This window comes from Podarcis tiliguerta, assembly GCF_965153285.1.
Source record: "Podarcis tiliguerta genome assembly, chromosome: 16".
Classification (NCBI taxonomy): Eukaryota; Metazoa; Chordata; class Lepidosauria; order Squamata; family Lacertidae; genus Podarcis; species Podarcis tiliguerta.
The window spans coordinates 24,378,528-24,403,764 of record NC_139549.1 but is presented as its reverse complement, the minus strand read 5'-3'; the positions used below and the strand labels follow the sequence as shown (position 1 = coordinate 24,403,764).

General features: G+C 46.2%; 1 protein-coding gene across 7 annotated transcripts in view; it reads right to left on the bottom strand.

Annotated features, from left to right (window-relative positions):
• OSBP2 (oxysterol binding protein 2) overlaps positions 1-25,237 on the bottom strand; it is a 155,018-nt gene that overhangs the window by 91,211 nt on the left and 38,570 nt on the right. The window contains exon 1 of one of the 7 annotated variants that reach the window (XM_083417643.1): positions 19,763-19,869. The exons of 5 other annotated variants lie outside the window; for them this stretch is intronic. The gene's annotated coding sequence lies outside the window, so the exon portion shown is untranslated. Of the gene's footprint in view, positions 1-10,039; positions 10,355-19,762; positions 19,870-25,237 lie in introns of those variants that run through there. One more of the 7 variants, XM_083417651.1, reaches the window with a different exon arrangement.

Sequence of the window (25,237 nt, the reverse complement as noted above, 5' to 3'; positions counted from 1 at the left end):
GGCTTAACTCCATCCCTGCTGGGGAGACAGGAGTTCTCTCGGAAAGTAAAAGGGGAATGGAACAGGGAAAGGAGAGAGCCGCATATGAAACGCATAGGCTGCATTGCCGGCTTGCTGCTTCCCCTTTATGGAACATGCGCTTTGCAAAGTCACATGGACCACAGGAAGCTGACAAAGGCGATCTGGGAAGGTAATTGGGAAAGAGCCCTGTCCCTTTAAATCCTCGCTAGAGGTTGTTTTTAGGACGTTTGCTGGAATATGCATCAGAGCTTAAACACACACACACACACACACAGAGAGAGAGAGAGAGAGAGAGAGAGCTTGGAATAGTGATTTCTACATCATTCTGTTAAATGAAAAATGACCTAAAAACTACATTCAGAAAATGAACAATTCTGTACTCATCCCCAAAATAAATTACATACCCAAAGGGAAAGGTTCCTCACCCCTCTACTGCAAGAGAAATCTGGGCTTGCCCCCCAACTGAATATGCAGCTTCCCCACCCCACACTCTACCCCACAGAAGGAATTTGACAAGAGCAAGAGAGAAAATGCTGGATAAATTCCCGTTAGGTGTGAGCTACAGTAAGCACACTATGGAAAGGGTGTTCGCAGCTGAATAGGAGTTGGGAGAGATGAGGAAAAATGGGGAAACCACCTCTGAATGCCTACAAGCATTTTATTTTATTATTCCCAGTTCTTGTAACCTTTAGGGGAAAATCCTAAGTTCTGTTGGACCACAAAGTAAAGATTTAGTGCTCAGAGTAAGAAGAAAATGTATAGACTAACAGCACACGTTCTGGTTCTGGGGAGCGGTTGCAGCTTAGTGACAGAGCAACTGCTTTGCATGCAGAAGACCCCAGAGTTGATCCCCTAGGAAGAGATTCCTAGTCTGAAACGCTGGAGCGCGGCTGCCAGTCAGTGTAAACAATACTGAACTAGTGGGTGGTATAGGTTGTAGCCAATGCTAGTCCTACTCAGAGCAGTCACACTGAAACTAGGTTCACATGCACAGCCTAGTCTGTAGCATCTCTTGGGATAAGTGGCTTCAAACAGGCTATAAGGCTTGTTGAGTACCCTGTCTTTCCAAACAATAGTTAAAGTACCCTTCCCTTAACAGCCAACAGGAGGAGGAGGCAGTGTCCCTGTGGTCAGAAACAAAATGGCCAGTTGTTCAGCTGTCTCATCCATAAACTATGGCTTAGCACCAATGCTCAAGGGTTTGTGGGCTCCCGGAGAGGAGATTCTGCTCCAGACAAACCATAAGCTCAGATTCAGACAACACATTAAGCTGAACCAATACAAGGACCAGAGGAAGCAGGAAGCAGGCAGCATCGCCTTTCCAGGAACCCTCTTGCTACTGCGTTCCCAATAAACCATAGTTTGGCTTAGAGTTATGTACAGACCAGCTCTCTTATCTTGGTTTATTAAGAAAAGCATCCAAAAGTCGTGGTAGGGAAATATAGTCATTAAGACCGACTGAAAATTCACAAAGAAGAGGGTGAGCTTGTGAATTTGCCAGAAGTACTGCTAGGCAATACGAAAACGAAATCATCTTATTCCGCCTAATAATCTTTAAATGGACTGTGGGAGGTGGGATGCCAGCTAAATTAGATTAGGCGGTACTCGATGCAGAAACATCTCAGGTTGCTCCAAAGGCTAAACAGATTGAAACACGGATGCAGTCAGGAGCAGGGACAACCATAGACAGGCACATCCTGAAACATCATAGGGATATATAAACTACGGCATTCTCTTGCATCAGCTGCTGAAACCATCTTTTAAACAGAGTTTATCTTTTGTCTCTGCTTAGATCTGCATGCAGAAATCTGGGGGTTGAGGGATGAGAAATAGGAAGATGCTACCATTAATATTATCAGAAAAAGCCTGAAATAAGTCTGTGGCTCCATCTGGCTGGGCTTTTATTAGTTGTTATTAATAATAAATGTGCGTATTGACAGCTTTATAATTAGCTCCTGAATACACCCAAGATCCTTGCAGGGAGATTGATTTCCTTGTGCAATACTCGTTCGACTGCCAGCCTTGTCTCCCAGCTCGCTTCCTCCCACCCACCCTCTTTCTTCCATTCTTCAACCCCACCCTTGGCCAACAACCCAGGGACACAAACCTCTGTATTCTGTTGCACCAGAAAAGAGTTCATGCTGAGTTCTGAAAGGTCTGTGTTTTTAGCCTTACAGTGGTACCTCAAGTTAAGTACTTAATTCGTTCCGGAGGTCCATTCTTAACCTGAAACTGTTCTTAACCTGAAGCACCACTTTAGCTAATGGGGCCTCCTGCTGCCGCAGGCGCCGCTGGAGCACAATTTCTGTTCTCATCCTGAAGCAAAATTCTTAACCCAAGGTAATATTTCTGGGTTAGCAGAGTCTGTAACCTGAAGCGTATGTAACCTGTAGTGTATGTAACCCGAGGTACCACTGTATTTTATTTATGTCCTGCTTCTCTGCTAACCCAAAATATAGTACCTCAGGTAAAGAATTTGCTTCAGGATGAGATCAGAAATCGCACGGCAGCAGCACGGCGGCAGCAGGAGGCCCAATTAGCTTAAGTGGTGCTTCAGGTTAAGAACAGTTTCAGGTTAAGAAAGGACCACCAGAAAGAATTAAGTTCTTAACCCGAGGTACCACTGTACATTTCCAAGTTTGCACTGGTACGCTGAAATGAGAACTGTTATATAGAACATAAGAAGAGCCAGATAAGGTCAATGGCCCATCTAGTCCAGAACCCTTTTCTCTTCCATTCTGAAGACAGAAGAGTTTCTCTGCAATGTTTATATCCTCCTTTAGGACACCTTTGATTCCCTTGTCATCCAAGGGACCAGCTGTCTCCCAGCCTCCTGCTACTAATGCATTTAAAGCATGGAAGCCAGTCTTCTAACACTGCCTGGAAGCCTGAACTCCAGATGTTCTCAACTAACAGCCCCAACAGGCACAGGTGAGCTAGCTGAGGCTGATGGGAGATGCTGCTGCTGATGATATTCATTTGTACCCTGCCTATCTGACTGGTTGCCCCAGCCACTCTGGGCGGCTTCCAACATATATAAAGACATACCGGTAATAAAACATTAAGCCTAAAATACTTTCCCTATAAAGGGCTGCCTTCAGATGTTTCCTAAATGTTATATAATTACTCACCTCCTTAACATCTGATGGGAGGGCATTCCACAAGGTGGGCGCCACTACCGAGAAGGCCCTCTGCCTCTGATGTAGTCCCAAGCTTTTGGAGGGCACTAGATTGGTGAAGCGGGCCTTGTGTGAGGTGGGGGTGTTGATCAGAAGTGGTGCCCCCACCACCCATGCCTTGCTCTCTGAAACTGCTAATCTAACTGCAGACAACAAAGATGCATAGAACACTAGGCCTTCCTTGCACATCTAGTGATCAGGGCTAGAAAGCTGACATCGACATTCAAAAGCAAACAAGTAAAAAAATTGAGATTGGTGGAAAAGGTAGTATCCTGCCACAACTGTACCTGGACGGGCTGTAACCGCCAACTTTCAGATTCACCTTCTCTATGTTGGGTCTACCCCAACTTCATCCCACGCTATAAATTAGGAGGTGAGGAAACACTAGGGTAAGGAATCATGAGTCTATGAGCCAGATGCAGCCCACAGTGTCTCTTGAATCCGGCAAGCAGCCTCTCATCCTTGGCCCTGTCCACCACATGCCTATTAGAGCCTATTATAGCTTTAGGGGGTGGAGAAAGCTCCCATTGGTACCAATGGAAGCTTTTTTTCTTAATCTAATTGTTGAAGGGGGGATTTGCAACCATCTTCACCCCCATCATTCTGCCCAGACACTGAGGTCCAGCTCCAAGGGCCTTCTGTTGGTTCCCTCGCTGCGAGAAGGCGGGTTACAGGGAACCAGGCAGAGGGCCTTCTCTGTAGTGGCGCCTGCCCTATGGAATGCCCTCCCACCAGATGTCAAAGAGAAAAACAACTACCAGACTTTTAGAAGACATCTGAAGGCAGCCCTGTTTAGGGAAGCTTTTAAAAAAGGGACACAGGTGGCGCTGTGGGTTAAACCACAGAGCCTAGGACTTGCCGATCAGAAGGTCGGCGGTTCGAAGCCCCACGACGGGGTGAGCTCCCGTTGCTCTGTCCCAGCTCCTGCCAACCTAGCAGTCTGAAAGCACATCAAAGTGCGAGTAGATAAATAGGTACCGCTTCGGCAGGAAGGTAAACGGCGTTTCCGTGCACTGCTCTGGCTCGCCAGAAGCGGCTTAGTCATGCTGGCCAAATGACCCGGAAGCTGTACGCCAGCTCCCTCGGCCAATAAAGCGAGATGAGCGCCACAACCCCAGAGTCGGCCATGACTGGACCCAATGGTCAGTCAACCTTTACCTAGGTTATTGTATTTTAATATTCTGTTGGAAGCTGCCCAGAGTGGCTGGGGAAACCCAGCCAGATGGGCGGGGTATTAATAATAATAATAATAATAATAATAATAATAATAATAATAATAATTACTACTACTACTACTACTACTACTATTCCTTTCTTTCCCTTCCCAGCTCTGATGCATCCCAACCCACAACCCCCAGTGCAGCAATGCAGGTGGGGAGTCCCCACTAGGAACAAATTGTTACTCAGGGCAGGGCAGTGGACGGAAGGGCTGGGGGGAAAGAGAAGGGGAGAAGCAGGAGAGAGAGGGGGGGAGTCATCATCACACACTCTTTTGAGGGGTAGATGACTTGTGTGAGTGCGTGTGTGCGGGAGCATTCACTGTGTCCCGAGAGCAATCTTTCTTTTTTAAAAGACAGAGCGAATTACTACAAAGAATAATGGAAATAATGAAAGCAGCCATAGATCATAGCATACCGAAGGAACAAGTTATTTCAAGTCAAAGGTTTCGGCGTTCACGCCATCGGGCGCAAGCGAATGTTTCAATTTGCCAATGACTTAGAAACGATTCCTGGTTTTCTAAGAAGCTATTACATCGCTATTTTCCTCCCTCCACTCTTGTATAGCTATTTAAACATAACAACGCCATCGCGCTCCACTTTCCCATTCTGTCATTCTTGGGAGTATTTTCCATTAACTTCACGTATCAAAGCCTAGTGATTATAATCACATACGTGGCAAATGCTGCATCAGTTTAACAGTAATTTCTTTATATAATTCAGGAGAAGTAGCAAAGGATCCGGCATTATATGACTCATCTTTTCTACAGCGGTTCCAATTTTACTCCCGTATCTGTTTGCAACTGAAGACATCCCCCACGTATGATAAAAAGACCCCCCCTCAACTGTTATGGTGTTGCTTAGATGTGTTTCTATATATAAACACTTGCTCTTAATAAGATTATTTCCTTTTTTCCATATATATATTCCCATTCATAAAACGTTTTGAACTTAATAAAAGCCCTATGGCCAATAGCAGTTCAGTATCCATTCTCAAAGTGGCCAACCAGATGGGAAAACCCCAAGCAGGATCTGACCTAACAGCCACACTCTTCCTTCCTGTGGCTTCCAGTAATTGGTATTCAGAGGCAGAGTATAGTCATTGTGACTAGTAACCACTGATAACCTTGCCCCATCGTGCATTTATTCATTCAACTCGATACCGTAATTTTGACTCATTCACCTTCTCAGTGAAAACATAAGATCTTACAGAATTCAGATTTTAACAGTTTTTACAACCTTGAATAAGCAGCCTTTCAGAATTAGCACCATCTGTACTTCAGAAACTGTGCTAATTCTGAAAGTCTGCTTATTTAAGATTGTAAAAAAAAACCAAAAACACATTCAAAACCTGAACTCTCCCAATCTCATTTTCATCTGATATTTGTTGTTGTTTAGTCATTCAGTCGTGTCCGACTCTTCGTGACCCCATGGACCAGAGCACGCCAGGCACTCCTGTCTTCCACTGCCTCCTGCAGTTTAGTCAAACTCATGTTTGTAGCTTCGAGAACACTGTCTAACCATCTCGTCCTCTGTCGTCCCCTTCTCCTTGTGCCCTCCATCTTTCCCAGCATCAGGGTCTTTTCCAGGGAGTCTTCTCTTCTCATGAGGTGGCCAAAGTATTGGAGCCTCAGCTTCAGGATCTGTCCTTCCAGTGAGCACTCTGGGCTGATTTCCTTAAGAATGGATGTGTTTGATCTTCTTGCAGTCCATGGGACTCTCAAGAGTCTCCTCCAGCACCATAATTCAAAAGCGTCAATTCTTCGGCGATCAGCCTTCTTGATGGTCCAGCTCTCACTTCCATACATCACTACTGGGAAAACCATAGCTTTTACTATACGGACCTTTGTTGGCTAGGTGATGTCTCTACTAAATATTCAGAATGTGAAAATTGGGTCGCATTCATAAAAGGTTTTCACTGAAGGCCAGGAAGCACCTATTAGCAAAGAAGTCTTTATTTTCATACATGCAGTTCACTGATAGCAGTCTTAATGCTGCCACACTCGGGCCCTCAGACTCCAGTCATTATCCCCCAAAGCTCCCCGTGCTTCAGGTGGATCGATGCATAACGACAATGTGGAAAATTAGAGACTTCGGAGGGCTTGAAAAGCGAGTGAAATGTCAATCGGGCCTTGGCTATCAATGCCCTCCAAAAGCAACGCAAGAATTCTATATTTCACCTCAACTCGTCATCTCATTCAGGCAAAACAAGCTGTTCAGAATTTGCTCCAGCGGTCCATTTCTGTTTTCAGTAGCAGCATATTAAGCTCGCAAGCCTCTCATTTTTGTTTCAATCTGCACTTAGCTCTTGACAACAAGAGTTTATCACTCCCCTGATGTTCCTCTAGAAGATGGAAAATTGAAAGTGGTTCTCTTTGCACCAAATTCCAAAGCACTAGAACTGGATTTATCTCCCAGGTCAAACTTAATGTACTAGTGGGTTCCTCTAAAGTTCTACAAAGTGCCAAAGAAGATTCGGAGGGTGGAGGGGGATAGAGGGAAATGCAATGCTACTGAATAAGTTAACTGGGGCTCTCACAAAGCAAACCCCCACACTCTGGAATAGTCTGGATTGCATGGAAATCATAGAATCATAAGAGTTGGAAGGGAGCACAAGGATCATCTAGTCCAACCCCCACAATGCAATCTTTCATCCAATGCGGACCTTGAACCCACAACCCTGAGATTAATAGGCTCATGCTCTAACGACTGGTCAAGTGCAATAGCTCATCTAAAGTCCAGTTTCCCAAAGCAAGCAGCACATACTTCAATGGCAACTTTCTTATTTTCCCCATATAATGTTTGTTTAGTTAATAGCAACAATCTGATTAGCTTAATTTTTCTTTTCTTTTTAAAGGCTGCTAAGGAAGTTGACTAGACTGTGATTACACTAATCCAGCGAAGCCATGATGCATCATTTCATAATAAAGTGCGTTGCTGCTCTTACTAAATTCTCAGCCTCCAAATCAGCCAACTCAATATTGAATCATAAATCCAAGAAATAAAAATAAAAGGCAATAAGATGCCTAGTATCTTACCTTGAAAAGCTCATTTGTGGCAACCAGCCTGACTCATCACCCTTTTTTTGTTGTTGTTCCTACATAGTGGTGGTTCCCAAACTTTTTGGTATGGTGATCCCAGAAGCCCAAATTTCCTTGCTATTTATTTATTGTCATATGAATTTGGGACGTTGGATCTTCTGCAGCAGTTTTGTGCATTTTAACTGCAACTCTGCCTCTTTTGTTAACAATTCCTTGAGGCATTCCATAAAATTATTTACTCAACGTGCCTATTGATGCAGAATTTGTTGAAAGAATTATACCTACAAAGTTATTCACAGTTTTGTTGTGATGTATGAATCCCATCTGTTGGTGGGGAAAGATGCACCAAAAAGGGGCAATTTTAAGGAGAAGGGATTGTACATTCTCACCCAGAAGTGAAAACAGTGAGCTACTACAGAGGAATCTGTGTATTCTTCATAATAGATAGCTTGTAGTGGGATACATTGTCAAACCAGGGTGCTCAGTTATTTCCTAATGATGAGCTTTTGCAATTAGTAAATCATGTTCTGATATGGGCACAATCCACTCAAAGTGAAACATGTTATGGCTGCTATCCCAAGCACGCTTACCTGGGAGTGAGTCCTATGGAACTCACTGCTACTTCTGAATTAAACTGGCTGCACATTCTATTGATTTCAATGGGAAAGCTCTAACAGATGTAATGGGAACCTCCCACTGGAACCCATAGGAACCGGAAGTGTATATATTCTGGCTGGATTGCACCCTCTATCAATTAAATGCTAACTTTAAGCATGGCTAAAGAAAATACATGATTGTGATTGTGATTAAAGCATCCCCTTTAATGATTATTAACTTATTAAATCATTCACTCTTATTACTACTAATTTAGTAACAGTTACACACAGTTAAGCATTTCTGTTAAAACGTTATGGTAAAATGCCCCATTGAATTAACCGAGAGAGATTTACAGCCTATGCACGTCTACAGGGAAGTGAAGCAAATTCTTAGGGTGGCTGAAATCTTAGCTCAATGCTGACCGAGTGATGCCTGACTGTTCCGGACAGACCAGAGGAGGCTCACCTGAAGCTGCCCAGGTCCAAGTGCTGCATCACCAGGGGAGGGTGGGTGTCACTGTCAGAAGCCTGGCCCCTCCCTTGGCTTCCCCATGTGCCTGCCACCCGCTTGCGGGTCACGACCCACAGGTTGGGAAACGCTGCTATAGGAGGACAAGCCTGTGTTAGGGAAACTGCCCCCTCCCCTCCCCTCCCCTCCGAAGGATGCTTTGACACAGCACTTCCAACCAGCAAAACTGTACCCTGCCAGTATTGCAGTGCTTCTCTCTTTGACTAACAGAGAATCAATACTGAGCTCCACCAACCCTCCCAGAGGAGCCGGCAGGGTTTTACCCAGAGCCGTACAAATTCACGGAGGGTTCTCTGTTTTGGCTGAAAGCAACCTGATCTAAACAAGAGGACAGCTTTGTGGAAGCGAGAAGTTGCAATACACAGGTGATTCTCCCCCACACACTGCAGGGAGTATCAAAATTCCCAGTGCCTTGTCTGTAAAAGAGGCATCGTTCGCTGCTGCCGCCACCCGCTTCCAAGCTGCCACCTAACCCGGCATGATAAGCAAGTCTCGGTTTGGGCACCCCAGCCTTCGCCCCCACCCCACCCCACCCCGCGCAGCAGCCCTTCACCCCTCCCCTCCCCAGCTTTGCTCCTATGCTTCTCTGACCTTGCCACGTGACGGAGACCTCACTCTGATGGGGCCGCAGGCAGAGGTGACCCATAAGGTTAAGGCACATTTCCCCCATGGAGAGCTGGCAGGAGAGGGGAGGCTTAGGGGGGGAGGGGGAAGCAAGGCTTCTTGTGCAGTCCAGCTTCGCGGAGAGACTGGGAACCAAGTGCTTACTCAGAGAGGCACTGCCCAGGCAAAGGGGGGGGGGGAGAGAAGAAGCAGAGATCGCCTCTACGGAAGGGGGGGGGAGTGAGAAAGAGAGCAGGGGTCCTGGCCAGGAAACGGAGCATCTCTCATGAATCAGCCCCCTCCCCCCCAGGACTTGGGCTCCTTACTCTTCCGCCACCCCCAACCTGAGAGATCGGAGAGAGATGCCCTGCTCAGCTACAGCTTTTTACAAGAATCCTTCAGAGTTGCAAAATAATCATAATAATCCCCAAAACCACTAAATTTCCTTTCTCCACCCACCCACCCCCACCTTCCACTTTGTATATTTTCACATTAGAAGCAATAGATGGGAGAGTTCACCTAAAAATATTAGGGTAGGGGGCTGCTGTTCCTCTCCAGAAAGTGGGTTCACCCACAGTACTCATGAAAGCCAAGCAGTTCAAACTCCCCCCCCCCCTCCATTTTATACCTCCTTCTCTTCCCCAGTTCTCAGCCTGGACAGCTGCTCCACCCTGAGGTGCCATTTCCATACAGCCGGAGAACGGGCTAAGGAGTGGAGCTGCGTGCGAGAGAGAAACGGGAGGCGAGGAAAGACCCCACTCCCCTTTTGCTCTGCTTTGCCAGTCCAGCAATAAGGGGGGGGGGGGTTGGAAGAGGCTACACTCCCCGATCTCCCCAACCCCCCCTTACTCACCCAGCCAAGTCTTCCCCTCGCAGCAGCTAGAGAGACAAAGGACAAGTCTTCCTTAAACCTGCCGTGGGGTGGGGTGGGGTGCGCGTGTGGGGCTTATAGTGGTCTTCCACTCTGGTATGTATCCTTTCCCACCTCAGTCCATCCGTCTTCAGCCCCTCCCTCGTCTCGGTTGCCGAGAAAGGCAGGCGAAAACAAATAAATACAGGCAAGTGAAATCTCCGGATGGGGATCCGCAAGGAGCTCTCATCAATCTCCACCCAGGAGAGGAGTCGCAGCTGCTGCTGCTGCTGCTGCCGTCGCCGCCGAGGCTGCCTAGGGCAGCGATCTGATCAGCACCATGGACAGCCGCCAGATGGATGGGTCTCCCAAAAAACCACCCGCACACACTCAAGGAGAAGGAGAGGAGACTTATTGGGCAGTCATGTGTTCTGCCGGGTGCTGGGCGGCCCCACCCACTCCCAATTCTCCCTTCCTGGCTCTTGGAACATCGCCGCCCTCCCCTTCGCAAATCTGGGGTGTGACAAACTGATCAAGCCACTGTGCTGCTGCTGCTGATGGCTGCTCCCTTCTTCCTTCCCTTCCCCACAGTCCACAAAGTAAGGAGGTTTTTAAAAAGCACCAACTCAACTTGGTGATCTTTCTAAGGTCTTGAAACCAGAGCAAGTGGGACTTCTTCAGCATGGTTTCATATGTACGCTTTCAGGCTGAGGCTGGCTGGGGGGCCACCTCCTCCGTGGGATGGTTTTGTTGTTTTGTTGTGGTTTTTCCAGAACAGAACAAGCTACCATCTGGATGCATCATCAAGGCGTTTTGTGAGACCATTTCAACTGACGGGCAAGTCTGCTGAAAACATCCACTCCTATTGAAGAAATACCTGGAGATGAGCTTCCGAAGGTAGCCTTTGAGGTTCTAAAACGGTGAGTTGCCGGAGGAAAGCAGCGAAACATTTGCACCCAAGGATATCTTGGTTTGGCCTACTTGACTCGGGTTGCATATAAATTGGACACTGAATTTACATCCATTTTGCTAAGAAATAAAACCACGCACTGACTCTGTTGCAGTTCAGGCACAGGCTGAAAGACTTTTTCGCCAAAGCATGTGATTGACATACTCAACCAATCACAGTGTTCTGCAAGAGAGGGCATCCCACAGGTGCTGTCCAAAGTCTGTTCTGCATGATGTCAGAATCAGAACTTTAATGTGGTAGCAATTAAATCCTTTGGAACTCCCTCCCACTGCATAACAGACAGGTGTCTTCTCTATTAGGTTTTTGGTACCTGCTAAATGCATTCCTCTTTCAACAAACCTGCTAAAATCTTTATCCCTGTTGGTATCTGTCTTTGATGTGAATTGATTTTATGTCCATGCCACTGTCGTTTTTAACTGTTTTATATTTTTGTTTTTAAATTTGTGATTTCTTAGATTTAAAAAAAAAAATGTAACTGTTTTGTATCTCTTATTATATTGCATATGCTTAAACTGTTTTTAATTCTGAATTTTTAATTGTTGCAACACGCCCTGGGACTTGCTGGTGAAGAGCAGGTAATTACTTAAATTAATAATAATAATTGCAGCCTTATGGGAAGCAAAGAACCATAAAAACTATATGTTCCTGTCCACTGTTTTATATAATACAGTGGTGCCTCGCAAGACGAAAAGAATCCATTCCGCGAGTCTCTTCGTCTTGCGGTTTTTTTCGTCTTGCGAAGCAAGCCCATTAGCGGATTAGCGCTATTAGCAGTTTAGCGGCTATTAGCGGCTATTAAAGGCTTAAGGAAATAGCGGATTAGCTGCTAAAAGGCTATTAGCGGCTATTAAAGGCTCAAGGGATTAGCGGATTAGCTGCTAAAAGGCTATTAGCGGCTTAGATCAGCTGATAAGCGGCTTAGATCAGCTGTTCAGTGGCTTATCGAACAGCTGTTAAGCGGCTTAGGGGCTTGGGAAAAAGGCTGGGAGGGGGGGGGACCCCAGGAATCGCAAGACATTTTCGTCTTGCGAAGCAAGCCCATAGCAAATTCGTTTTGCGAAGCACCTCCAAAACGGAAAACCCTTTCGTCTAGCCGGTTTTCTGTCTTGCGAGGCATTCGTCTTGCGGGGCACCACTGTATTTGGCTTTTACTATATCATTATATTATTGTTGCAAAGACCCCAGACATGTTTTACATGCCTAAGCGGTGTATAAATCTTTTAAATAGATATCTTAAATAGTGGGAGAGGTGAGAAGCAGGGCTCCCTCCATCTGCCCTGCTGTGCCAGGCCAATCCCACTGGGCCTCCTCTTCCCTCAACTGACACCTGGGATAGCCATTCCATCAGACTGCCTCAAAAAGAGAGAGAGAGAAAGCAGAAGGATCAATCCAACCACTTTGCCCAAAGCCCAGCTCCATTAGGCACCACCTACCTCTGAACTATGGAACGCCGGTGGCACTGTGGGTTAAACCACAGAGCCTAGGACTTGCTGATCAGAAGGTCGGTGGTTCGAATCCCCTTGATGGGGTGAGCTCCCATTGTTTGGTCCCTGCTTCTGCCAACCTAGCAGTTTGAAAGCACATCAAAGTGCAAGTAGATAAATAGGTACCACTCCGGCGGGAAGGTAACCAGAGTTTCCATGCGCTGCTCTGGTTCGCCAGAAGCGGCTTAGTCATGCTGGCCACATGACCTGGAAGCTGTATACCGGCTCCCTCGGCCAATAAAGTGAGATGAGCGCTGTAACCACAGAGTCATCCGCGACTGGACGTAACGGTCAGGGGTTCCTTTACCTTTACCTCTGAACTATGCAAGCTGATCATTAGTAGAACAATTGTTTAAGAACTGGTCCTTGTGTTTCTCTTCCCCTCCCCATCCCTCCTCCTTGTGTGGTGTGGGGTTTTATTTAGATGGTAAGCCTGCAGGCAAGAAGGGATTGTATTGCTTCAATTGATCATTTGTTGTAAGCCACTCTGGGAGTCATTTTGGCTGAAGAGCAGGTTACAAACGCTCTAAATAAAATAAAATAAAAATGACTTCTCTTGTGGAACAGAGAAAAAGAGTGTCATGCCCATACCTGCTGCACCTGCTGGTACAAGTTCTACCTGAAATTTCACCAACGTGATGAAATTAATTGGTTTTGTACAACAATGGCAACCACCAGGAAAGCTCAGAGCATGTCCAGTTGCTCATTCAGCAGCAGAAGTAAAAGTTAATGGTGTATCATGAACTATTCTCTCTTTTCATAATTGATTTCATGAGCCCTCCCCTAAATTATTTTTTACATTTGGGGGTCCCCTCAATAGATTCATCATTTTATTTTTTTTGCTGTGGCATAGACTTCAACCTTATTGGGAGGAATTACATTTAAATTATAGGAATTTATTATTGATTATAAAATCCAATTAAGGCTTTCTATATTGATAAAATGGGGGCATCCTCCTTATTTGGGGGAGGTTGGTTACTAAAAAGACGAAACAAAAAACCCAAGTCCACTTCAGTACAAAAAAAGTTGTGTTGCAGAGCCATGAATGACCTAACTTTTCATTTTAAAGAAAAAAAGATGATTGAGAGGGTAGAATCATGAAAGCTCCACAAAGAACTCCATCAGGTGAACTTAACACAGCTGAACACAATTTAACCACACTCTTCCTTTCTACTTCCTTCACTAAACATTCTTTCATCTCACCAATCTCACTAAAGGGCAACTTCCTCACTCTTTATCCTAACCTGCCTTTGAAAATATATCCTCTGGTTGGAAGATTGAGCAACTCCAACAAGTAAACTGAGTAAGAGACATGATGATAGAAGCTTATCAAATAATGCCTAAAGGTAAAAGGTAAAGGGACCCCTGACCATTAGGTCCAGTCGTGGCCGACTCTGGGGTTGCGGCGCTCATCTCGCTTTATTGGCCGAGGGAGCCGGCGTACAGCTTCCGGGTCATGTGGCCAGCAGGACTAAGCTGCTTCTGGCGAACCAGAGCAGCTCACGGAAACGGCATTTACCTTCCCGCCGGAGCGGTACCTATTTATCTACTTGCACTTTGATGTGCTTTTGAACTGCTAGGTTGACAGGAGCAGGAACAGAGCAACGGGAGCTCACCCCGTCGCGGGGCTTCGAACCGCCGACCTTCTAATCGGCAAGTCCTAGGCTCTGTGGTTTAACCCACAGTGCCACCCGCGTCCCTAAAATAATGCCTATCACGGAGGAAATGGATAGAGAAAAGCTTCCCTCCCTCTCTCATAACACTAGAGGCCATGGACATCCAAGGAAGCCGAGATAAACTGTGCAACTTGCTCTCCTAAGAGGGCAGTGACAGCCACCAACTCGGATGATTTTAAAAAAAGGACTGGCCAAATACATGAATGAGAAAGCTATCAATGGCTACTAGCTATGATGGCTCTGCTGTGCCTCTGCAATTGGAGACAGTAATGCTTCTGAATACCAGTTGCTGGAAGCCGCAGGAGGAAAGCTCTTGAGTTCTGGTCCTGTTTGCGAGTTTCCCACATGCATCTGGTTGGCCACTGTGAGAACAAGATGTTGGACTAGCTGCACCACTGGCCTAATCCAGCAGGGATCATCCCTGCTCTCCTGAAGGTATAAAAAGAGAAGCCACGGCAGGTGGTCTCCCCACAGCTGAGAGACTGTTTGGTTAACATCCTTTCTGCTGCAATCTCTCAGCAAGCAATCCTGAGTTTTCTCCATCTCCATTAGCAATGGGCTCTTGATTAAGGGACAATGATGCATGGAACATTCTCTCTATGTTCGCCGCCACATTTTAAATACACTCAGGAGTGCCACCAGGACAAATTGCAGCAAGCCCTTTGACGGGCTGCTACACTGATGAGACAAATAAAGTATGCAAACGGGCACTCCAGATGCCTAAAGCTGCAATCTGCAAGTGATATATTTCAAAGTAATTACACTGAAGCCATGGCCTCGGCGGGATCACAGCCGAGGCGGGGCCAGTCACGGATGGAAAGGAGGCAGAGCAGCTGAGCCTAGGAGAGTGGCTGGCAATGAGGAAGAACAGGGGGGAGGCAACAGGAACCATCCATCGCTCAGGTGGTGGAGCACCCACTTTGCATGCAGAAGGTCGCAGGTTCGATCCCCTATGGCATCCCCAGGAAAAGCTGGAAATCTATTTAAGCAAATTGACAGACGTGAGCCAGCAGTAAATCACACTGAGCAAATTGGAGTTAACTCTTTATTAGTAAAAATAGGAGTGTATCATCTCTGAACAGGAGTGTTAGGCCTCATGAGCACAGCAACTGATCTCAAAGCAGGTCTTGCCCCCATGAAGCACTTGCCGAGACTGAAGGTCTCTGTCTCCCAGCAGTTGCCCAAGTCTCCTCCCTCTCTAGGGTTTTCCACAAGCAATCAGAGACTGCACCTGCATGAAGCTAACTTTTTCTCTGCCCTCTTCACACCTGTCCTGGTTCTGAGACACCCGTGATGCTTCACCAGGCAGACTCATCTCTACCTCTTGGGAGTTCCTCCTCTCCTGCTTCTAGGCTGTTCTTTGCCACAGACTCTCTGCTCACTAAATCCTGTTACCTCCTCAGCTACTGACACCTCCTCGTCCCAGTCTTCTCCCTCAGATCACTCATCGTCATCTCACCACGAATCCTCTGGCCCTGAGCCTTCTTCCCTTGGGGGCTTCCCAGCCGGTTTCTCCCCCCATCCCTCTGCATCCAACCAGTCATTGATAGCAACATACTGCTTAATTACAATAGTCTCTAAGCAGTTTACAGAGATACAATAACAAAACAAAACAAAATCAATTAAAACAATAAAATCAACCTTTAATTAAAATGCCTGCTGGAATTAAATATATATATATATTCTGTAGGTACTGGAAGTTCAACTGCAAGGGAGTTCCAGAAAATTGGCCCTCAATACTAAACACACAACTCTTGGCAGATACAAGCTGCCATGGAGGACCACTGATAATGGATCTCTCGAAGACCTCATCCATCAAGCGGGGATATGAGGGGTTAGGAGGTCCTTGAGGTATCCTGGGCCCAAATTGTTAAGGGCCCTGTACATTAATGCAACACCTTTTAATCTGGCCCAGCAGCACAAGGGCAGAGGTTTGAGCACCCGAATTCTGTGCTGGCAATGGTCTGTACCAGGCTTCCTCAACCTTGGCCCTCCAGATGTTTTGAGACTACAACTCCCATCATCCCTGACCACTGGTCCTGCTAGCTAGGGATCATGGGAGTTGTAGGCCAAAAGCATCTGCAGAGCCGAGGTTGAGGAAGCCTGGTCTGTACCCACCAACAATGTAACTGCAGTGTTTTGCACCAGCTGGGGTCTCTGGGCTATGCCCCCTAGGGTAGCCCCACATTTGGCCCCTGAGCCCACGGTTCTCCACCGCTGGGTTACTTGAATCAACGGTCTGGATCCAGCATCAGGCATCTTCCTCTGCTTCAGAAAAGAAGAGAAGGACAGCAATGGATTGCAAGAGACTGTAAGGTCTGCAGAAGCACCGCAGGGAGGCCTGTGTGGGAAGAGAGCTAAGGACCCCAAACTGAGCACTTTTCTCCCCACTCCCAGAAACAGTGTCTTGCTTTATTTTGCTTTCTGAGCTTGCGACATCCACGCCCTGCTTTGTTCCTGGGTGGCAAAAGTTAAATCTCGCCACATCGCTCAAGTATGGAGCTGCCTCAGTCAGCAGTTTGTACTCCCATTACTGCCCAGCGGGGGAAATAATAAAGTGGATTTTTATTGCAGCCTCGTTCTCTCCCCCCCCACCTCCTCTCATTGGCTGTGAATATTAATTTTAGTTTACAGCAAGGAGGCTTGTGGGGTGGGTGCCATCACTGCCTTCCTTAAAAATAAACTAGTGTTGCATTTGCCAAGAGGACAGGGAAGCACTCAATACTCTACACCTGCTCTAAATGGGATCAAAAGCCCCCATATATTTTTTTAATCTGCATTGCCCCTACTAGTACAGCTCGTTACATGCTCTTGGGCTGGGGTGTTGTTCTGAGGGGGGGGGGGTTGCTGTTGGTTTTTTGTATCTTTATTTTCACTCTTCTTGTGATTTATGTGGAAATTGTTCCGTTTGGCTGCATATCCTTTAATATTTTATTTATTATGTCCACTTTTGTTATGTTGCAGTTACGTTGTTGTTTTTCATGTTGTCAGTCACCTTGAGCATGATTTGAACTGTGGAAATTATTGTTATCTATTTAATTTAAATACCGCCCTTCATCGAGAGATCCTGGGGCGGTTCACAGAAAAAAATACAAGATAAAACACAAGAACATTTCCTAAATAAAATTATGTGTGTAGGTATGTATGTAGGTATGTTATTACACTGAAGTGGAACTGAATTCCGTGCAGAATTCTGTGCGAAGATTTATACGATGTGATAAATCACCACTTGGTTTGGTGCACCCAAACAGATGAGCGTACTTTGCTTTGTGGAAAGAGAGGTTCAGAAGTGGCAAGACATAAAGTAAAGGTAAAGGGACCCCTGACCATTAGGGTCCAGTCGTGGCTGACTCTGGGGTTGCGGCGCTCATCTCGCTTTATTGGCCGAGGGAGCTGGCGTACAGCTTCCGGGTCATGTGGCCAGCATTACTAAACCGCTTCTAGCAAACCAGAGCCGCACACGGAAACACCATTTACCTTCCCACCATAGCGGTACCTATTTATCTACTTGCACTTTGACGTGCTTTCGAACTGCTAGGTTGGCAGGAGCAGGGACCGAGCAACGGGAGCTCACCCCGTCACGGGGATTCGAACCGCCGACCTTCTGATTGGCAAATTCTAGGCTCTGTGGTTTAACCCACAGCGCCACCCACGTCCCTGTGGCAAGACATGCTGAACTGGCAACTGGGTGGTTGCAGAGCCCAAATCAAGCTGCTCATTTTAACTTTTAAAAAGTGCCAATGAAGCCCACTGTGACTTTGGCTATGTCCTGGGACCTCCCTTCCTTCAGCTTAGGGGGAAAAGCTCCCGCTGCTGCCAACTTAGTGGGAGGCAACCCACAGAGCACATATTTTTAAGCTGCCTGATATTTCGTTAATGGTGGTAGCTTCCTTTTGCTTTCATGCAGTTGATTATTTTCCTCCGTTTCCTTAAATGTTTTTGTTTGTTTTCATTTTGGGAATTTAGTACAGTCATACAGTCCTGTAAGCCGTTCCCTCTATTTTAATTTGCTGCTCAAAATGAGGAGAATTGCCTTTAAATAAAAACAAAACAAAACAAAAGAGAATTGCAATCCATTTGCTGCTGATTCACAGCAGACTTGGTGAGCGTGCGTCACACAAAGCAACAAAGCTCAGCAGGGCCCTATTTGTGTTTATGTGGCACTTCCAAAAAACGGCAGCAATACTGCAACTTTAAAACCCAGCAAGGAACACGATAGCCTTTATGCATCATAAAACTGGGCTCTTAATTGCAAACACACAAACTGTTGCTCAGCTTTTGCAAACACCCATCCACTACTGCAGCGCTGTTGCCCCCTGCTGTTGCATCCAGGCTTAGCATTCACTCCCAATTTGTGATCCATACAGAAACACAAGAGCTAGCCAACCTGTTGCCTTCCAGATGTTGCCCTCCAGATGTTGCTGCACCCCAAACCCCAATCAGTCCCAGCCATCATGCTCAATGGTTAGAAATTATGGGAGGTCAAGTCAATTCAATCACAGGTCCCCGATCCGTTTTGTTTCATGTATAGGATATGGTGAGCTATTGCAAAGCACTCTAAGGAAGCCACGTGTCCCCTCTCTTTTGCAAACATTCTTCTTTAATAAGGTGCAAAATTGTTCCATTTACAGTTTGGGGGGGGGGTGGAATCTCTGCTCCTTGCCTGCAAGAACAATTACACATCTCACCAAGCTGCTTCTAGCTTTCCCTTAGCTGCAAATTGATTAGCCTTGTATTTCACACTAATATGGAAATACTGGGGAAATGTTCTTTTGTTTAAACACACATATAAAACAAAACCCTGCCTAGGAATTCAATCTCCCTCTCTCAGGGAATCAGCAAGACCACAATCAGCCTATAGAAAAGATCGCTATGTTTTTTCCTGCTGCCTGGGAGGTGGCTCCTTGGGTCTTTGTCCTTGCTGCCTCTTTTAATCATAGAATTGCAGAGTTGGAAGGGAGCAAGAGGATCATCAAGTCCAACCCCCTGCAATGCAGGAATCTTTCACCCAACGTAGGGCTTGAGCCCTCAATGCTGAAAGTAAAAGTTTCATGTCTATAATGTTTGGGAAGGACTGGACTTTGCCTTTACTGGCAAGGAGGGTGGGCAAATTTGGGACATCTACAGGTATAGGTAAAGGTAAAGGGGACCCCTGACCGTTAGGTCCAGTTGCGGATGACTCTGGGGTTGCGGCGCTCATCTCACTTTATTGGCCAAGGGAGCCGACGTACAGCTTCCGGGTCATGTGGCCAGCATGACTAAGCCGCTTCTGGCGAACCAGAGCAGCACACGGAAACACCGTTTACCTTCCCGCCAGAGCGGTACCTATTTACCTACTTGCACTTTGACGTGCTTTTGAACTGCTAGGTTGGCAGGAGGAGGGACCAAACAACGGGAGCTCATCCCGTTGTGGGGATTCGAACCGCCGACCTTCTGATCGGCAAGCCCTAGGCTCTGTGGTTTAACCCACAGTGCCACCCGCGTCCCTTTTATTCCCTACAGGTATACACACACACAAAAGCGCCATTCCTTTCATTACCCAGAGGCCCCAGCTGCAACCCACCCCTCTGCTTAGACTTTTATAAATAGTCCTTACCTGCTCCAGCAGCTGTAGCCTTGCTGGCACAACCGTGCCACTTGAATCAGTAAGGGCACCCTTGGCATTAGCTCCTTGCGCTCAGGAAAGAAATGTGAAGGGGATCTCTCCCTCCCCACCCCCTGCCCTCCCCACCCCCTGCCCTCCCCAAAACAGCAGGGTCCCTTCAAAGGAGAATGTGGATCCACTCAGCAGGTCTGGCTAGAAACAGCTTCCAGAAACTGAAAGTTCATATTTGAAGAACAGCAGGGAGAACATCCCAGTGCTTGCAAGATGGTTCTCTCACACAGAGAGAATTCTGCAGGCACCAAACAGTGCGTCTCAGCTTCTTGGAACTTCCGGAGTAATCCTATTCCGACAGGTTTAGCCAATAAACTGAGGGTATGTATTAGCTAATGCCCCTAAGAATGCTTCCCAGGGCTTCTTGGTCAGCGAGGTCACCAGGCAGCTTATGCCATGCAATTTCCTTCTTATTCAGCCTCCCTCCTCCTTTCCTGGAAACCAGCACAGTGGTCCTACAGGGTGTGGGTTGAGAGCAACTGCTACTGTCCAAAACATCTGGGAGACATCATGTGATTTAGGACCCAACTGCACGAAATATTTAAAAGCAGCATCCCACTTTAAACCGCCGTGCCTTCCCCCAAAGAATCCTGGTAGCAGTAGTTTCTTAAGGGTGCTGAAAGTTGTTAGGGGACCGCTGTTCCCCTCACAGAGCTACCGTTCCCACAGTTCCCTGGGAAGAGAGATTGGTTGCTAAACCATTCTGGGAGTTGTAGTTCTGTGAGAGGAATAGGGAGTCTCCCAACATCTCTCAGCAGCAAACAATGAACTACAGCTCCCAGGATTCATTGGGAGAAGCACAATTCCTTAAAGCAGTATGTAACTGCTTTCAATGTACAGTATTGCACCAAATATACTCTCCCCATCCTGCATTCCCTACAATAAAGACAAATGCAACACAGCCACCTTGTGGCCACCAGCATAATGTTCAAATTTCTATAGGGAGTAACTGTCCCAGACATTCTCTCTTGCATAGAAACAGTAAGCCATGTTTTGTAAGCTTTGTAGTTCTTACAAGACACCCAGATAAAGCTGGTGTGTCCAGCAACCTTTTCATATACTGGATTATTGCCTGTATGTTATATATTTCTTCTCTCCAGTACAAATAAATTATCACAGCAGCTGCTGCTAAATTCCAGCTTAATTTGCAAGTAACAGCTGAACTGAGGCAGGGAAATATTTGTGCTATATAACTATTAGGAAGCATTCCAAGCAGGCAAGGTATAGCACCAGAGGTTGCCCTCATTGGGAGAGACTTCTGCATCTTCCAGAGAGGTCACTCTGTGTTAGTCTGTCACAGTAAGAACACCAGTCTTCTTGTATGCAGTGCTAGTATTGCTCAGAGTAGACCCAATGAAATTAATGGATATGACTGAGGTCCATTAATTTCAGTGGTTTTACTCTGAGCAGGGCCAGCACTGTATACAACCCTAACAAATTTATTACAGAGTTAAACTACAGTCCACGAGAAGCTTACACTGTAATAAATTAGTTACGCTTTAAAGGGGGCACAGAATTGTTGCATTACCATCTGTGTTGGTCAACTTTTGAGAAAGCCACGTTCTGTGTGGTTTTGCCCAACAACATATTTTGGTGTCAAAGCAACCAGGGTAATCAGGCACTATGCCCGGAATTGTGAAATAAAATTTTCAGAGAAAAGTAAATAATGTGCCAAGACCTTTGAACAGTCTTAATCAGTTTGATCATATGCTGTTTTAGAGACAGTGTGGTGAAATGGTTAAGAGTGTTGGATTAAGACCTGGGAAACCAGGATTCAAATCCTCACTCAGCCATGAAGCTCACTGGGTGGCCTTGAGCCAGTCACCATCTCTTAGCCTAACCTACCTCACAGGGTTGTTGTGAGGATGAAATGGGAGGAAGAACCAGGTTCACCACCTTGAGTTCCTTGGCAGATAAAGGTGGTATATAAATGAAATGAATGAATGAATGAATGAATGAATGTCATATGAATGTTCAGGCAGCCCTACAAGCTGAGAGGACCCAAACAGGGATGGGGTTTACCCTAGCACAGAGCCTCACAAATTTCCCCACAAAACCTCAGTAGGCCAACCCCTCTCTTCTTTGTTTGTTTATTGATTTATTTAATTGTATTTATATCCCACCTTTTTCTCCAAGGAGCTCAAGGTGGCGTACATGGTTCCCCCCTCCTCATTTAATCCCCAGAAAGAACCCTGTTACATAGGTTAGGCTGAGAAAGGCAGTGAACGGCCCCCAAAGTCGCCCTGTGAATTTCATGGCTAAGTGGGGATTCGAACCATGGTCTCCAAAGTCTTAGTCTGACACTCTACCCATTATACCACACTAGGGACTAATCTACACTGGTGAGTTATGACGTTTAAATTGAATTATAAAAATGTGACACCAGAGGGCGCTGTAGAGCAGCAATCTGTCGCCAGTGGCAAATTGCCTTGGGAGCTGTATTTTTTAATAGTGTTTTAAATAGCCTTTTCCAGATCAGTGTAGATCCAGCCTGGGCTCTACACATCATACCTATAAGAAGGGGCTATGGATCTGCTTTGGAGGAGACAGAATGCTTCTGGCTTGCCAGCAATTAACCCTCAAACACATCAAGAGCCAACATCATCCTTTGCTGTGGAAAGCAAAACTCAAGATGCTACCATAAAAGCTTCCTGACAATGCTGCTTTAGGGCAGACATAAGAGAGTCAGGGATCTATCAGAAGACCAATGATTTACAGGAATATTCCCCTTCTACACCCAACTTAGCCTTGACCCTCCCAGCCCATAACCATTAACCCCCGGTTCTCACAGGTTGAGAGAGAACAGGGGGCTTCCCTTTCCACTGCTGGTCCCATTGCCAAACCACACTCCATGCTTCTGTAGTTTAGCTGGGCAAAAAGCAGATTGTTGTGTGGTGTTAAAGCAGGACAAAATTGGTGGTAAGCATCTGGTGGAGCACAGAAGACTGGGAAGGTTGATGCATGTCTAAAGCAAACTGGAGAATGTGTCCACTTATAGCATGCATGTGTACTTCTGAGAAATGTGGCTAAGCACTTTCTGGGAGTTATAAGAACTACTGCTTAACTTTAATAATTTGGTCCTCGAGTTTGCTTTCACCCCTCTTCCCTCCCTCCCCCTTTTTCCTTGTGTGACAAGGTCTTTTAGATTGTAAGCCTGCGGGCAAGGACTGTTTTAACTAATCACACATGCCACCCTGGAAGCATTTTTGGCTGAAGAGTTGGAGTAAAAATGCTCTAAAACCAGTGGTTCTCAACCTGTGGGTCCCCAGATGTTGTTGGACTACAACTCCCATCATCCCTGAGCTCTGGTCTTGCTAGCTAGGGGTGATGGGAGTTGTAGTACAACAACATCTGGGGACCCACAGGTTGAGAAAGGCTGCCTAACAAACACTCCCAATACAGAAATCAAAGTTTAAAGAAAATGGAAAATAGGAAGGAAACCTTGACCATGTGCGGTGCACAGAATGAAATTCTTAGGTTTTGCTATTTAAAGCTGGGAAAAGCAAACAAACAAAATAAGCCACAAAAGGTTACATGCATGCAACATTTATTGATGAACAGCAGAAAAGATGGAAATGGTAAACGTGTGACACAATTATTAATGGCATCAGTAACAGTGGAAGAGAGTGGATATATATGAACCCAGCACCTGAAATGAACACACACATACATATATACATCCCTCCACCAAAAGGTTTTACAGAGGCAGGAAACATGGATGCAAAAGGACATCAAGGAAAAAGACAAAACAAAGAAAAATGTTTTCAAACAGGCACAAATACGTACAATGTTCTAGACAAAACAGAAGCTTTTCAGGCAAACAGGGCAGTGGAAGAACAATATGTGACACTGCATTTCAATTCCATGGCACCTCTTTCAAATAATGCAGAAATGGGGATCCTTTGGCCCTTCAGATGTTGCTGAACCACAACTCCCATCAGCCCCTGCAAGTGTGGCCAATGACCAGGGATGGTGGGAGTCGTTGTTCAGCAATGTCTGAATAGCCAAAGGTTCCCCATGGCTGAAGTAATGGCTCAGTATTACAGCTCTGGTGCTGCTGTATTTTATATTCACCAAGCAAATAAATCACTGGAGGACTATTTGATCTAAATGCTTCCATTTGAAACAGATAATAGTTGGAGATTTTCACAACCGGGATGTCCATCACGGGGCAGTAGGGGAAAGAGAGGGAAAGCAAGGGTGAGTGCGAGGTTAGAAAAAAGCACTGGAAAACATGGAAGGAGGGCACAGATTCTGGAAGGTCAGAACTTTATTCGCGGAAAATCCCACAAGTAAAACAGCTGCCACTAGGGGGCACAAAGAACACAGCAAGGAGGATGAAATACACAGCTGAGCAAAATCACTCAGAAAAGCCTGGGGTGAAAAGCTTACCCCCCCACCAGCCCCCCCGCCCCCCCCCACCAGGCAGGCACAATACACACACACGCACACCAGTTTGGTGCCATGCTGGAAACTCTGTTGCTGCCAGGAGTCAAGAAGATCCTAACTCACAAGGGCCTGTCTGGGTGGCATCCTGTGCTGCTAAAAGCAGAGACCTTTCACCTGCCCTTTGGCCAAATTATATTGGAGGGTACTAGATCTCATGTTCACCCAGTGTTCCTGTCCCGTTATCCTAGACTTGGGGGGGGGGGGGGAGTGTCACAAGGGTGTGAATTGAATCAACAGACAGAAGATGTAATGAGATCCCAGAACACAGCGGCTAGAAATTGGTCAAGAAACTGATAACTGATGGTTGATTGATGATGATGCCCCACACAAGGGCCCAATTTCCCACTTGCTTTCCTGCTGGCAGGGAACTTATTGCTAATAGGCAGTATTAAAAATCTGTAAATAAAACGTGAAGCCAATGGACTTCGACTGTGATGGGGTTTCATTTACTTATTTTGTCACTTTACAGTGGTACCTCTGGATACGCATGGGATCCGTTCCAGAGCCCCGTTCGCATCCTGAAGCGAACGCAACACACGTCTGCGCATCGCGATTCACCACTTCTGCGCATGCACGTGACAACATTTTGACCGTCTGCATGTGCGCAAGCTGTGAAACCCAAAAGTAACGTGTTCCGTTACTTCCGGGTCGCCGCGGAGCCCAACCCGAAAACGCTCAACCTGAAGCAACTTCAACCCAAGGTATGACTGTATTGTTTATTTAATAGGTTTGTGTATCTCATTAGACTGTGCTGTTGAACGTGCTGGATTGTGTGGTTTTTTAAATAAAACCCACCTGAAGTTGAAAAGAAAAAAAGAGGTGTAGCACCACCATATTACGAAGCAACCCAGGTGCGTGCAAAGGCAATAGTGCAGTTAAGGAGTTCTAACGCACACAACTTGCACTTATACTGTTTCCTTGCACACTCTTCTGCCTTCCCTTCCTCTCCCAGGGCACAAGCACCAA